Below are 17,184 nucleotides of genomic sequence, written 5' to 3'. Positions count from 1 at the left end.
TAGGGTCTGAATCAGCCTAGTACATGTGGATTTCCTGAGACAACAGGAGGTATGAGTGTAAAATAGCCCCAGTGGCCAATATGAAAATGACAAGATTTCTCAAAATTCGAAATTATGTTTTTGCTTTCTTCTGGATAAACACTCCATGGTATTATTTTATTTTTTGATTGCAACTAATTAAACCCCAATTACTCATTATTATTATTATTATTATTATTATTATTTATTGTTATAGCTCCATTTATTCCATGGCGCTTTACATGTGAGGACGGGTATACCTAATAAAAACAAATACAATAATCTTAAACAATACAAGTCATAACTGGTACAGGAGGAGAGAGGACGCTGCTCGCGAAGGCTCACAATCTACAAGATCCAGAATATGCTGAAATTTAGAATCATGTAAAGGTTGCCACATTTAAGCAAAACTGGTCCAGTGATAGAAATGAGACAAAAAGCAAGTTTAGTATATTTCAATTTAATCTTATGCAAGCTGTCAATCAGCCAATCAATGATGACAGAGGTCAGAAGAACCATGATATGTATATACATACATAGTATCATTTAACTCACACAACAGATACATTCAGATCTACATAAATATGCAAAATACACATTTACTGTCTTCGGTTATACAATCTTTTTGACATTCTGTCAGATAGTTCCATATATTAACTGGGTATTTTTAATTTAGAAAAAAATAAAATAAGAATGAACAGAAATTCATTTTACTTTGTTGTGCAAATGTTGACATGCGAAATAAAAATGTGTACGAGACACAAGGGAGATGGTCACAAATAATCTTTATTGCACGTGCTAAAGAGCAATCAAGAAAATGATACCCGCTGAATTAGTTTTATGAACAAGAGCATCACTACTGATTGTAATGAAATGATGTCCCACTGCACCAATATAGAATTTAATGAGTTTCTCCTGAGCAGTACATGTGGTATAAGGCAACATGAAAAGCATCCAGTCAGACTTTTGGGAAAATCAGTTTTTCTTATTTTCTGATGCATAGTGAACAAGCTTGATAAAGAGATATGAATGCAAAACAAGTGGTAGCACTTTTGACCATTATTATACTGATAAACGGGATATAATTACTGCTAAAATCAGTGAAATATATGACTTAAAAAATGCACATAAGGGTTTTAGAGGGTACCTTTCACGTGAAAAAATACTATTAACCTGCAGATATGGGGTTAATCTGCAGGTTAGTAGCATTGTGAATCTGCCCAGCGCCTCATTGCCAGGAGGAAGTTAACTTTATACCTCCTGGCAGTGTTTGGATTTCAGTCATCGATGTGGCGCTGGTGCGGGTACAGTAACCACTCTGTGCATAGAATGCAGGGGACATGGTCACAGCCACTCACTCACTCACTTTATACAGAGCAGTTTCTGGTCCTGCACCAGTGCCACCCCCGAGACTGAAACCTGAGTGCTTTCTAGAAGAAATGCTTAGAGAGGAGAATTCTTACAATTAATGTGATATGCAGAAGAACCATATGGCAGCACATAGAGTGCTTACTACTCTGTAGCAAAGAACAACAGGGACTCAATTTGCCTGATTACAAGTTGCACTATATATTTTCTGAAACCTTGCCTTGGGCTCCAAGAGAGCATGTTTATCACTAACAAATAAAAAAATAACAAAAGGTTTAAAAGTTTTGATGAATGGAAAATATTTTTTTCAGTCAATTTTAGTACAAGAAATGTAAAAGATACACTTTGAATGTAGAACTGTAGCAATCAACAATTGTCACAACTATGCCATGCTTTAGCAGTTCTTGCAATTCTTCAATTCATGTACAGAAAAGGTGTTGGTGTTATAATTTTTCCTTCTTTTTCTAATCTACCTGAAGATTTCATCCATTATAAGTTCATGCTTAAACTCTGCCCTTCACCTCTCCAAACAAAGCTATTTTAACACCCTCATCACCTCCCTGTCCAATAACCCTAAACATCTCTTTGACACTTTCTAGTTCCTACTCAACCCAAGAGTGCAGGCCCCAACCACAGATCTCCTCGCTGATGATCTGGCCAATTACTTCAAAGAAAAAATTGACCACATCAGACAGGAAATTATTTCCCAATCCCTTCATACTATGCACTGTCCTCCCTCCCCCACTTCATCTAGTTCACTCTCTGACTTTGAACCAGTTACAGAAGAAGAAGTAATCAGGCTCCTTGCATCTTCTCACCTGACCACTTGCACCAGTGACCCGATTCCGTCACATCTCCTACAGTCCCTTTCCCCCGCTGTCACCTCTCATTTAACAAAAATATTCAACCTCTCTCTCTCTTCGGGTATCTTTCCCTCCTCATTTAAGCATGCCATCATACATCCACTACTTAAAAAACCATCCCTCGATCAAAACTGTGCCTCTAATTATAGACCTGTCTCTAATCTTCCCTTCATCTCTAAACTCCTTGAACGCCTGGTCCACTCCCGTCTTACCCGCTATCTCTCAGATAACTCTCTTCTCAACCCTCTTCAATCTGGTTTCCGCTCTTTATACTCTACTGAAACTGCCCTCACTAAAGTCTCTAATGATCTACTAACAGCTAAATCTATTGGTCACTACTCCATGCTAATTCTCTTGGATCTCTCTGCAGCATTCAATACTGTGGATTAGGGTTGAGCGAAACAGGTCGACCATTTTCAGAAGTCGCCGACTTTTGGCAAAGTCGGGTTTCATGAAACCCGACCCGACCCCTGTGTGGGGTCGGCCATGAGGTCGGCGATCTTCTGAATCTGGTATCGGGATTCTGATACCGAGTTCCGATATGTTTGCGATATCGGAAATCGGTATCAGAATCCACATTTAAGTGTAAAATAAAGAATTAAAATAAAAAATATTGATATGCTCACCTCTCCGACGCAGCCTGAACATCGCCGCTGGTAACCGGCATCTTCCATTCCTAAAAATGGCGCTTGAAAGACCTTTTGAATGCTTCACAGCTTGTGATTGGTCGCGGCGGCCCACGTGACCGCTGAGCGACCAATCACAAGCCGGTGACGTAATTCTCATGTACCTGAGAACCAGAACAGGACCTGAGAATTACGTCACCGGCTTGTGATTGGTCGCTCAGCGGTGACGTGGGCCACCGCGACCAATCACAAGCCGTGAAGCATTTGAAAGGTCTTTCAAGCGCCATTTTTAGGAACGGAAGATGCCGGTTACTACCAGGGTGCGTCAGAGGGTGAGTATATCAATTTTTTTTATTTTAATTCTTTATTTTACACGTAAATATGGATCCCAGGGCCTGAAGGAGAGTTTCCTCTCCTTCAGACCCTGGGAACCATAGTATCCCATTGCACTGCATTGGGTTTCGCGTTTCGGCCGACCCCGACTTTTTTATAGGATCGGCCGATTTCACTCGACCCGACTTTTGAGAAAGTCGGGTTTCGTGAAACCCGACCCGATCCTATAAAAATAAAAGTCACTCAACCCTACTGTGGATCATTAGCTCCTCCTCACTATGCTCTGCTCCATTGGCCTCAAGGACACCATTCTCTCCTGGTTCTTCTCCTATCTCTCTGATCGATCCTTCACTATATCTTTTGCTGGTTCCTCCTCCTCTCACCTTCTCCTTACTGTTGGGGTTCCTCAAGGATCAGTCCTAGGCCCCTCCTCTTCTCTTTGTACACTGCCCCTATTGGACAAACAATCAGTAGATTTGGGTTCCAGTACCATCTCTATGCTGATGACACCCAATTATACACTTCTTCTCCTGATCTCATGCCAGCCTTTTTAGAAAACACCAGTGATTGTCTTACCGCTGTCTCTAACATCATGTCCTCCCTCTATCTGAAACTGAACCTGTCAAAAACTGAACTCCTCATGTTCTCTCAATCTACAACATGCCCGCTGCCTTGAGGTTATACTTGACTCCGAGTTTTCCTTCACCCCCTACATCCAATCATTGGCTCGCTCTTCTTATCTGCATCTCAAAAACATTTCTAGAATTCGCCCTTTTCTTACTTTTGACTGCAAAAACTCTTACTGTTTCACTCATTCATTCTCATCTGGACTATTGTAACTCTCTACTAATTGGCCTCCCTCTTACCAAACTCTCCCCGCTCCAATCTGTCATGAATGCTGCTGCCAGGATTATATTCCTCACCAACCATTACACCGATGCCTCTACCCTGTGTCAGTCATTACACTGGTTACCCATCCACTCCAGAATCCAGTACAAAACTATTACCCTCATTCACAAAGCGCTCCATGGCTCAGCACCACCCTACATCGCCTTCCTGGTTTCAGCCTACCACCCTACCCGTGCTCTTCGTTCTGCTAATGACCTGAGGTTAGCATCCTCAATAATCAGAACCTCCCGCTCCCGTCTCCAAGACTTTTCACGTGCTTCGCCAATTCTTTGGGATGCACTACCCAGATTAATACGATTAATCCCCAATCCCCACCGCTTTATGGGTGCCCTAAAAACGCATTTGTTCAGACTGGCCTACCGCCTCAACGCATTAACCTAATTATCCCTGTGTGGCCCATTCAGATAAGTTAAACCAAAATCAGGTTCCTCGCATCATGTTCTCATACAATTTATGCAGTTAATAGCCCTCTGTGTCTGTTCTGCTACATACTTAGGCTGTTAACTGGTTCATGCAGCTTCACATGAACACTCGATCCTTACACTATGGCTGGTCCGAACAACGAAAGTAATTGTTACCATCCACCTCTCGTGTCTCCTCTTTTTCCTCATAGTTTGTAAGCTTGCGAGCAGGGACCTCATTCCTCTTGGTATCTATTTTGAACTGTGATTTTTGTTATGCTGAAATGTCTATTGTCTGTATAAATCCCCTCTATAATTTGTAAAGCGCTGCGGAATATGTTGGCGCTGTATAAATAAAATTATTATTATTATTTATTATGTTATTCCAATCCATATTCTAAACTGCTTTTTCAACTTTTTTCCCCAACGGATCAAGTAATTCTACAGAGTCTGTACAACAACGGTGCAATAGAAAAAAATGAGTACATGAGCCCTTATATATATAACAAATCAATTTCATTTCTAAATGAAGTGCTTAAAAGGGTTATCCTTTTGCAGGAAATTTTCATCTCAGGGTGCAGTTTGGTATGAAAAACAAAACAACTTTTTACTCACTTTTTACTCACCGTACCATGGTCCATTGCGAAGTCTTTGTGGTTGTGTTTGGTGTTTGGCATTGGCTGTGCACTGATGTCATATTAACTGTGAAGCATCCAATCGGTGAGCTCATCGGCTCCACCAGTGTAGATGCAACACCTTGTTCAGAGCCGCTGAGCTCACCGACTGGTGGAAGCACTGTTAACATGACATCAGTGCAGCAGCCAATGCCAGACACTGGGTGAAGCCGCGGAGACTCACCAGTGGACCTGGGTATGATGAGTAAACAGTAGTTTAATTTTTCAGACCAAACAGGGCCTGTGAATGTTGATTTGCTGAAAGAGGACAACCGCTTAACGTTTCTATTTATGTGCATGGTAGGATTGGTTAGATTAGAATATCTATGTTGCATTATTTTTGTTCGGCATTGTAACTATGGGGTTTTAGTGTTTCCTATGCCTTAATGCTGGGTTTAAGTAGGACATCAACAAGCAACTCTCCCTTGACCAATGTATTGACATACCGGGCTAGGAGAGCAAAATTTAATCTTTGTCCTTTGCACCAATAAATCCTGGCTTTGACAGAGGTGTAAAGCTATAGCAGCAGAAAGGCTTATACCTTTGTAATTTTTCATACATTAAGTCTTTTTTTTTCTTAAATTGTGATTTTTTTCCAATCATATTTTTTTTAAAAAAACAACCTTCGGACCGATATGCGGTACAAACAGACATCGGGTAAGTCCAAAGAAGGGTTATGTAACAGCGGGAATAAAAACTATAGAGGCGGGTTAATAATAATGTCTGAGTTTAATGTCTGATAATAATGCAGCGATTCCCCATCATCTTTTAAACGTATCTTATAAAAATTGTTTCACTTTAACAACAAAAAAAAAATTATTATACTGCACTTCTGTTTTTCACTTTTGCCCTTAGAGGGCAATTAAGGAAACAAACGATTTGTAGAGATTAACTGACTGTGGGCTTTGCATACTAATATAATAGCATTTGGCTACAACTGGCGCACTTTCTAATTAATGGAGCTTCGCTCTTTCAGTCTGAAATGTCTGCTTTTGGAGGATTAGACCCCTGTGGATTAAAGTTTGCATGAAGCAGCAGTAAGAAAAAAAAAGGCGTGAGCCACATATCCTAAATGCAGTGCACGCTGAATGCAGATCCCTATTTACATCGGTGCCCTAGAACTGGATACAGCATTGACTCTCACATTACGGAGAAGAAGCAAAAAAAAGGGTAAGGAGGGCATCTGGTAAGAAGGGCATCTGGCCCTCATCTGCAGCGGATGTCTTGCAGGTTGCTTACGAAGAGATGTAACGGAGATTGGCCTGCTCCAGCATCATACTGGCGGTTACGTCTTCTCCCTCTCTCTTTCTCGCTCCCTCTCCTTCAGCCTCCATCTCTAGCTTGCTTTCTGTCCCATTGTGCACAGCATGTGTATTTCTTGTGATGTGATTGCATATGCAAAATGTGGCTCGGGAGGCAGGGCTTACCGTGCTCTGTGTGAGACATTCTCTCTCTTTGCGGCTGATTCCTGCTTTTAATGATGTGTTCATTTACACCTGGAAAGAAAAAAGAAAAAAGCGTAATAAAGAGCCCATTAAGGCTAGTGTCTTTGGTTTACTGCACAAGAATACAGTATCTGCATCCAGTATGAACACTAGGAATAAACAGCGGCGTTACAATCGTCCCTTTCTTCTACATATGGGAACGAAGAAGTGGCAGATGGTTTTATAATAGCAGTAATCTGTAAAAGGAAATGGCATCTTTCATAATTGTTGCAATGCATTAACTCTGTGGCAGAAAGAAGTAGTACACGATAGGTTAACAAAAAAAGATGGAAGTATGGGGTGTATAAAGGAGTTCATCAGCAGTTAATGCCCTATTAATGCTTTATGTGGGATAAATAAATTGTGGCATTTAACATTTTTGTTCTATGCATAATATATATATATATATATATATATATATATATATATATACACACAAATATTAATATATAACCTATACATGCTTTTAATGCATATATCAAAAATATAGTGTATGTGTGTGTGTATATATATATATATATATATATATGGACATATGTATATGCATACATGAATATAAATAATATACATTTTGGTACCAGTATATTATGTACAATGTGCTTCAGTATTGTGCTTTATTATTCACTATATATATATATGTAAACACACAAACACACTCACACTTGTATATATATATATAAATAAAATGCATGCATGTAAATATACACACTCACACATATTTATGCACACATATATACACTCACACATACACATATGTACACACAAATATATATATATATACATACATACACCATATGGGCTTATAAAGTCCACTTTTTTCATCATTTATTGGAGTGCTGCCTCCTTTTTTCTTTTTTATATGGTATGCAAATGGATATTTGTTTGGAGGGCTTTGCACCCTGAATTCATCTATACGATGCTGTCCCATTTTTTTCTTCCATCTATACATATTGATATACAGTACATTCAAAAATGAAGGCAGCACTCCCAACATAGAAAATTTGAAAAATGTAATAGCCCATACTGATGGCAATGTTTCGGTCCTATTGAGGACCTTTCTCAATCTTGAGAAAGGTCCTCAATTGGACTGAAACGTTTCTGTTACTATGAGCTATTACATTTTCCTAATTTTCTATATTGGGAGTGCTGCCTTCATTTTTGTATGTTGGAAGATTGGTTTATACCTGGGAGGCTCTGCATCCCTGCCCCTTTTTTTTTTTACTAGTGCTGCCTTGATTTTTTTTTATATCGATGGATAGATATAGAAAACACACATTTTTATTATTTGCTAGTAAGGCACAGTACAGGGATACATTATATTTCATTCACCTTTATACATTGAGATTCCTTTGCCATAGACTATATAGTTTCATTAAGAAACATCCAGGCAAAAAATAAAAAAATATTTCAAAGGTTTACTTTATCAATAACTGTTTCATTTTTCCTTAATAAAAAATAATACAATTCTAATAATAATATAATACTACAATAAAATCAATTAAATTAAAGGAAATTTTAAATGTACACAGATTAAGCTAATAATATATTCTTTATCTTTACTAATTGTTCAGATTTGACTTAAATTTGTTTTTACTTTTTAAGATAAACTAAAATAATAATCTAGATGCTATTAAAAAAATTATCTCTTGAACGAAAACTTTGATGAAGCAAGATTATTTTTGTCACCTGTCAGACTTTTCTGTGAAAATATACTATATATATATACACAGTATATATATATATATATATATATATATATATATATATATATATATATATATATATGTATAAATATATACCATATACATACATAGCATATCATCTAATTTTCTATTACATGGAAAAAGGTTCTAATTTGCTCTTAAATGTTATCAATATCGGACAATTTTAATCTAAACAATGTCAATGTCCAACTTGAAACTAAAAACATTTAGTTTGGCAATTTGGTAATATTTCATTCCAATTTGGAGACACACCAATCAAATCTATAACCATTTGATTTACACAAAAGTTTGCTGAGATCAAGTAGTTTTCTTTTATCATGTATAATGTTAAATATGTAATAATAATATAGAATATTTATTGTATTGTATGTATATTTTGAAAAATATAATGTGACACATAAAAATGAATCCAGTGTGTGATTTGGATTACTTTTTAGCTGTAATACTTATTTTCAAATTATAAAAGTTTTTTTTGTAATAGCTTTAAACAAAGGCAAAGTAATTTTGGCTTATAATAAATGATGAATAAGCGCTAGTCTAGGTAAAGTAACAGATCAGCCTCTTCCATGTATGCACAGTAGTGCCCGTGTGATCAGAGCTCAGCCTTTTAAGCACCACCCATCAGAATGCCATGACTGTGCAGTCTGTCTTGCCTGAGCAGTTTAGTAAGGATGAGTAGGCATGACATGTATAATTCATACGAGCTGAATGATAAGTGGTAATTATTATGCAATGTCATCCTACTCCATACAGTTTTACGATGAACTTGAAAATTTGTAAAACAATACAATGGAGAATTAGTGATAAAAATTGGACTGGAAGGATATAGCTGAAACAATAAGATGAACAGTAAATTAAGAGAGTCCTGGTCATATGCGATGGAAATAAAATGAATTGAGAATAAACTTGTTTTTCATTTTTCATGAGCTGTCCTTTTAAATACAAAAATTCTGTTTCTGCCATAGATTCTCTTACTATTTTTTTCACACATATATTGCAACACAATTTACTTTTAAATTATTTTAATGTGTTATTATTATGGTATTTTATGTCCACAAATAAAAGCAAAAGTAAAATAACAGAAACATTAGAGATCGGCAAATCTACCCAAACTCAAATTCTCCTGTTTGTGTAGATTTTTCCTGTAATTTCCATTTGCAGTGAAGTTATACTTCATGATTGAATGTTCCATATTATGCTTGGGGGTCTTTAATGATCTGAGAGCCTACCAAACATAATATGTATGGAGGTGGCCATTTTACAGAGTCCATACAGTAGCGAATTGCAAAATACCTGCATGTTGGCGAAAGTGGATTTTTTTATAAAATTAATATAGAATTAAATTTCACTGAAATAAATTCTTTCATCTACTATATAGTTGTCTAAGGGTCACTTCTGTCTTTCTGTCTGTCTTTCTGTCTGTCTGCCTTTCTGTCTTTCTTTCTGTCACGGATATTCATTGGTCGTGGCCTCTGTCTGTCATGGAATCCAAGTCGCTGATTGGTCTCGCCAGCTGCCTGTCATGGCTGCCGCGACCAATCAGCGACGGCCACAGTCCGATTAGTCCCTCCCTACTCCCCTGCAGTCAGTGTCCGGTGCCCATTCCATACTCCCCGCAGTCACGGCTCACACAGGGTTAATGCCAGTGGTAACAGACCGCGTTATGCCGTGGGTAACTCACTCCGTTACCGCCGCTATTAACCCTGTGTGACCAAGTTTGTACTATTGATGCTGCCTATGCAGCGTCAATAGTAAAAACATCTAATGTTAAAAATAATAAAAAAAATAAAAAATCATTATATACTCACCTTCCGCCGCCTTTCCCGCTGCTCGCGACACTCCGGTGACCATTCCATACAAGCGGCAGGTTCAGGTGCTAAGCATGGTATGCGACAAGGACCTGCCATGACGTCACGGTCATGTGACCGCGACGTCATCACAGGGCCTGTGCGCCTGCACGAGAAGGACCTGCGATGACATAACGGTCATGTGACTGCGACGTCATCACACCCTGGGACCGGAAGCTGCCGCCTGCACTGCACACAGGCGACAGAACTACAAGGGTACCCTCAGAAGGTGAGTATATGTTTATTTTTTATTTTTTAACCTGTGACATATGTGGCTGGGCAATATACTACATAGCTGGGCAATATACTACGTGACTGGCTAATATACTACGTGGCTGGGCAATATACCACTTGACTCTGTGCTGTATACTACATCGCTGTGCAATATAATACGTGGCTCTGTGCTGTATACTACGTCACTGGGCAATATACTAAGTCACTGGGCAATATACTACGTGGGTTGGGCAATATACTACGTCACTGGGCAATATACTATGTGGCTGGGCAATATACTACGTGGCTGGGCAATATACTACATGGGCTGGGCAATATACTACGTCCCTGGGCAATATACTACGTGGACATGCATATTCTAGAATACCCGATGTGTTAGAATCGGGCCACCATCTAGTCTTTAATAAACATCTATTACAATGCAACTCCGGAACCTTAACATACAATTATTACATTTCTGGATTATTGGATGGCAGATTATTAAATACCAACAGTTCAGAATATGTAGCCAGGAAGATATGGAACATATGGGGAGCACAGATTTGCAATAGATTTGTTTTCATTTTATTTTTTGCTGGTCATTGTCTAAAAGTCTAAATTCAATATAGACATGTTTCAAGGGTTATCTGGTCTTAAATGACAAGTCTGCAGTTAATCTATGTGACTGCATACTTCACATTGTGCGCTCTGTGCGCTGCGATGATTCTCCAGAGCCGAGAGAGGGCGGTCATATGACTGCTAGCATGTGATTTTCATATTTCCGGCCACATTCTGACTAGATGGGCATGACCTTGCACAGCGCAAGTTTATTGAGCGACACCAGAAACAAGAAACAGTCTAGTTGGAATGTGTCAGTGAATATACATAACGCATACTTGCGTTCCCTTGATCAGCAGTCTCCACAGATAGCTCCAGAGAATCTGGTGTAAGCATTCACAAGTTTGCAGTCACAGAGTGACTGAAGACTTGTAGTTTAACCCCTTCAACATATGACCTTTATGTCATATGTGGGGACCTTGCCTTTGATGTTGACTCACATGTCAAGCCCATATCTTTCCCAGGAAATGATGGCTGATTTAATCAGCTATCATGTGCCTTTAATTTCTGTAGAGCTCTGCCCATGGCTGTTAACCTGTTACATCCCACTGTCAATATCTGACATCGGCATATAACATGCGCCCACACAAGGGTGCATCATTCCACGCTCCCATGATGTGATCACGGGGCACCAATGGGTTGTAATCACAGCCAGGGGTCTGCTGAAAACCATCGTGCCTGTCATTACGATCCTCCTGTGAAATCCAACCTGTTGCTGGTGTACAATGATCATAATTTTCTCTATATATTGCAGGGCTGATGCACTACTCTATATAGCGCAAGTGATCAGATGATCACAGGTACAAGTCCCCTAAAGGGACTATTAAAAGCAGTACAAATGCCAAAAAATAAAAAAATATGAAAAAATAAAAAACCACAAAAGTTCAAATCTTTTGCCCCATTAAAAATAAAACATGAAAAATACACATATTTGGTATCGCTCTGTTCAGAAAAGTCCAATCTATCAATATTTTAAATAAATTAATCCAATAGGTAAATTGTATAACAAGATAAAAATTAAAAACAGCAAAATTAAGCTTTTATGGCTGCCATAAGTTTTTATGGCTGCCATAATAAAATGCAATCAGAGGCAAGCAAAACATTGTATCTACCTCTAAATGGTATTAAAAATGTCAGCTCAGGACACAATAAATAAACACTCACACAACCCCATATCACGAAAGATTAATATGACAGAGACCTGTCCTAGTCATGAGTCAAACTCACCCATAAAGTTTTGTCAGTGAAAAACCTGGAGAACAAATTGATGATGTATATCTTTACTGACTGTTTCACAGGTGAAGCTTGAGAACCCTTTATCATTTTTTTTGGCATACAAGTAAAATTGATCAAAACACTGATGTAAAAACTGAGACACTGAGTATTAGGGCTAGCGGAACGCACTAAATAATATAAAGGAAGATATAAGGTGCGCTCGCATCCCGGGGTCCACCGTGCAGAGATAACACTTGCTGCTTGGTAATGGCGGACAGTATATGGCGGTATAATGAGAACACACACGGGTTAACGTCACCCGGTATGTATGGAGACAAATCTTGTTGCATCACAGGGCCACAATACTACAGAATGAATGCTAGTGTTTGGTCACAGGACTCTGCCCCAAGGACACAGGGTTAGAGTCCCTCTAGACCCTCTAGTGCTCGGCGCCGTGACTGCGGTGCCAGGGAAAAAGCTAAATAAAGATTTAGCACACTGAGTGGGTGCAGCGCTGCTCTGGCAGATGCCACTAACCGCCCTAGCTGGGGACCGGAAAGCGCTCTAGATGCGCACAGCGCCGCACTGGCGGATGCTGCTGAATTGACGCAGTATGATCCTACCTTTTGCTGGATGGAACAAACTGGCGCTAGTCCGCTCCTAACACCCAACCACATACAACAACGCTAGGGAGGGGAATGATTAGGAGCTTTCACCAGATAACATACACACATCTACACACACACAATTTCAGATTTATACTAGTGCATGGCTGAGCGGCCATGCAAACCTTTTATAGTTGCAGCCTTCCGGGACCTTGCCAGTGGTCCAATCAGAGCTGCATGAGGACCTGATCATGTGACCTCTGTCCTCCAATGAGAGGTCATCCCACGGGCATGCATGTTGGCAAAAATCAGGACTTAGTCTCTCGTCTGCTCGCCGCTGATTAAAGCTGGTTACAATAACTGGACCTGCGATGGCAGCAGTAACCAGACCCACAGCATCACCTTGAGGAAGATGCTTGAACTGATGTCTCTGCTGAGCAGTCTCCTCTGTGGCTGAGGAAAAATGGGAGACCATAGAGGACATGGTTCGATATTCCCCCTGTGCGAAGGTGGTAACTCAACACCTATCACTGAGCAAACATGGATGAAATATCATTCAGATGTTCACATACTGTACACAAACAAAAATGATGTATAAAATCAGCTTAACATACACATGTACAGCAATTTTGCGGGCTTCCCTGAGACGATCGGTACAAGGTGATGTACTCACCTTGTACCGAGCATCTCCTCACTGCAGTCCCCAGATCCAAAATGGCTGTGGGGCTGCATCCGGGTACTGCAGGGAGTACTTCCGGGTACACAGCAGGCGCTGGTAAGCCTGCAGTGCTGGAAGTAAGATCGCTGATCTGACAGAGTGCTGTGCAAACTGTCAGTTCGGCGATCTGTGATGTCCCCCCCTGGGACAAAGTAAAAAAGTAAAAAAAAAAATTTCCACATGTGTAAAAAAGAAAAAAAAATTCCTAAATAAAGTAAAAAATATATATATTATTCCCATAAATACATTTCTTTATCTAAAAAAAAAACAAAAAAGCAATAAAAGTACACATATTTAGTATCGCCGCGTCCGTAACGACCCAACCTATAAAACTGTCCCACTAGTTAACCCCTTCAGTGAACACCGTAAGAAAAAAAAAAAACGAGCCAAAAAACAACGCTTTATTATCATACTGCTAAACAAAAAGTGGAATAACACGTGATCAAAAAGACGGATATAAATAATCATTGTACGTCATCTTGTCCCGCAAAAAACGAGCTGCCATACAGCATCATAAGCAAAAAAATAAAAAAGTTATAGTCCTCAGAATAAAGCGATGCCAAAATAATTATTTTTTCTATATAATAGCTTTTATCGTATAAAAGCGCCAAAACATTAAAAAATGATATAAATGAGGTATCGCTGTAATCGTACTGACCCGAAGAATAAAACTGCTTTATCAATTTTACCAAACATGCAATGGTATAAACACCTCCCCCGAAAGAAATTCATGAATAGCTGGTTTATGATCATTCTGCCTCACAAAAATCATAATAAAAAGTGATCAAAAACTGTCACGTGTCCGAAAATGGTACCAATAAAAACGTCAACTCGTCCCGCAAAATATGGAAAAATTATAGGTCTCAAAATGTGGAGACGCAAAAACTTTTTTGCTATAAAAAGCGTCTTTTAGTGTGTGACAGCTGCCAATCATAAAAATCCGATATAAAAAAAACTATAAAAGTAAATCAAACCCCCTTTCATCACCCCCTTAGTTAGGGAAAAATAATAAAATTAAAAAAATGTATTTATTTCAATTAGGGCTAGGGTTAGGGTTAGGGCTAGGGTTAGGGCTAGGGTTAGGGCTAGGGTTAGGGCTAGGGTTAGGGCTAGGGCTAGAGCTAGGGCTAGGGTTAGGGCTAGGGTTAGGGCTAGGGTTAAGGCTAGGGTTAGGGTTGGAGCTAAAGTTAGGGTTAGGGTTGGGGCTAAAGTTAGGGTTAGGGTTGGGGCTAAAGTTAGGGTTAGGGTTGGGGCTAAAGTTAGGGTTAGGGTTGGGGCTAAAGTTAGGGTTAGAGTTGCGGCTAAAGTTAGGGTTAGGGTTGGGGCTAAAGTTAGGGTTAGGGTTTGCATTACATTTACGGTTGGGATTAGGGTTGGGATTAGAATTAGGGGTGTGTCAGGGTTAGGGGTGTGGTTAGGGTTACCATTGGGTCTAGGGTTAGGGGTGTGTTTGGATTAGGGTTTCAGGTAGAATTGGGGAGTTTCCACTGTTCAGGCACATCAGGGGCTCTCCAAACGCGACATGGCATCCAATCTCAATTCCAGCCAACTCTGCGTTGAAAAAGTAAAACAGTGCTCCTTCCCTTCCGAGCTCTCCCATGCGCGCAAACAGGGGTTTACCCCAACATATGGGGTATCAGAATACTTGGGACAAATTGGACAACAACTCTTGAGGTCCAAGTTCTCTTGTTATCCTTGGTAAAATAAAAATTTGGAGGGCTAAAAATCATTTTTGTGGGAAAAAAATATTTTTTCTTTTTCACGGCTCTGCGTTGTAAACTGTAGTGAAACACTTGGGGGTTCAAAGGTCTCACAACACATCTTCAAGTTCCTTGGGAGGTCTAGTTTCCAATATGGGGTCACTTGTGGGGGGTTTCTATTGTTTGGGTACATCAGGGGCTCTGAAAATGCAACGTGATGCCTGCAGACCAATCCATCTAAGTCTGCATTCCAAATGGCGCTCCTTCCCTTCCAAGCTCTGCCATGCGCCCAAACAGTGGTTCCCCCCACATATGGGGTATCAGCGTACTCAGGACAAATTGGCAAACAACATTTGGGGTCCAATTTATCCTGTTACCCTTGTAAAAATACAAAACTGGGGGCTAAAAAATCATTTTTGTGAAAAAAAAAGAATTTTTATTTTCATTGCTCTGCGTTATAAACTGTAGTGAAACACTTGGGGGTTCAAAGCTCTCAAAACACATCTAGATAAGTTCCTTACGGGGTGTACTTTCCAAAATGGTGTCACTTGTGGGGGGTTTTAATGTTTAGGCACATCCAGGGGCTCTCCAAACACAACATGGCATCCCATCTTAATTCCAGTCAATTTTGCATTGAAAAGTAAAATGGCGCTCCTTCCCTTCCGAGCTCTGCTATGCGCCCAAACAGTGGTTTACCACCACTTATGGGGTATTGGCGTACTCAGGACAAATTGCACAACAACTTTTGTGGTCTAATTTCTTCTCTTACCCTTGGGAAAATAAAAAATTGGGGGCGAAAATATAATTTTTGTGAAAAAATATGATTTTTTATTTTTACGGCTCTGCACTATAAACTTCTGTGAAGCACTTGTTGGGTCAAAGTGCTCACCACACATCTAGATAAGTTCCTTAAGGGGTCTACTTTCCAAAATGGTGTCACTTGTGGGGGGTTTCAATGTTTAGGAACATCAGGGGCTCTCCAAACGCAACATGGCGTCCCATCTCAATTCCAGTCAATTTTGCATTGAAAAGTCAAATGGCGCTCTTTCCTTTCCGAGCTCTGCCATGCGCCCAAACAATGGTTTACACCCACATGTCGGGTATCAGCGTACTCAGGACAAATTGCACAATTTTTAGGGTCCGATTTCTTCTCTTACCCTTGGGAAAATAAAAAATTGGGGGCGAAAAGATCATTTTTGTGAAAAAATATGATTTTTTATTTTTACGGCTCTGCATTATAAACTTCTGTGAAGCACTTTATGGGTCAAAGTGCTCACCACAGATCTAGATAAGTTCCTTACGGGGTCTACTTTCCAAAATGGTGTCACTTGTGGGGGGTTTCAATGTTTAGGCACATCAGGGGCTCTCCAAATGCAACATGGCGTCCCATCTCAATTCCAGCCAATTTTGCATTGAAAAGTCAAATGGCGCTCCTTTCCTTCCGAGCTCTGCCATGTGCCCAAATAGTGGTTTACCCCCACATATGGGGTATCAGCGTACTCAGGACAAATTGTACAACAATTTTTGGGGTCCATTTTCTCCTGTTACCCTTGGTAAAATAAAACAAATTGGAGCTGAAATACATTTTGTGTGAAAAAAGTTAAATGTTCATTTTTATTTAAACATTCCAAAAATTCCTGTGAAACACCTGAAGTGTTTTAGAATGGTGTCACACTTGGGTATTTTCTATCATATAGACCCCTCAAAATGACTTCAAATGAGATGTGGTCCCTAAAAAAAAAGGTGTTGTAAAAATGAGAAATTTCTGGTCAACTTTTAACCCTTATAACTCCCTAACAAAAAAAAATTTTGGTTCCAAAATTGTGCTGATGTAAAGTAGACATGTGGGAAATGTTACTTATTAAGTA

At 39.5% G+C, this 17,184-nt stretch overlaps 1 long non-coding RNA gene across 1 annotated transcript in view; it reads right to left on the bottom strand.

Annotated features, from left to right (window-relative positions):
* The window catches only part of LOC143809383 (uncharacterized), a 465,098-nt gene that overhangs the window by 11,967 nt on the left and 435,947 nt on the right, over positions 1-17,184 (bottom strand). Inside the window, exon 2 of the long non-coding RNA XR_013222255.1 lies at positions 6,620-6,688. This is a non-coding gene — a long non-coding RNA (uncharacterized LOC143809383). The remainder of the gene's footprint in view (positions 1-6,619; positions 6,689-17,184) is intronic.

The sequence above is a fragment of the Ranitomeya variabilis genome, chromosome 2, assembly GCF_051348905.1.
Source record: "Ranitomeya variabilis isolate aRanVar5 chromosome 2, aRanVar5.hap1, whole genome shotgun sequence".
NCBI lineage: Eukaryota > Metazoa > Chordata > Amphibia > Anura > Dendrobatidae > Ranitomeya > Ranitomeya variabilis.
This window is presented reverse-complemented; position numbering and strand designations above follow the sequence as displayed.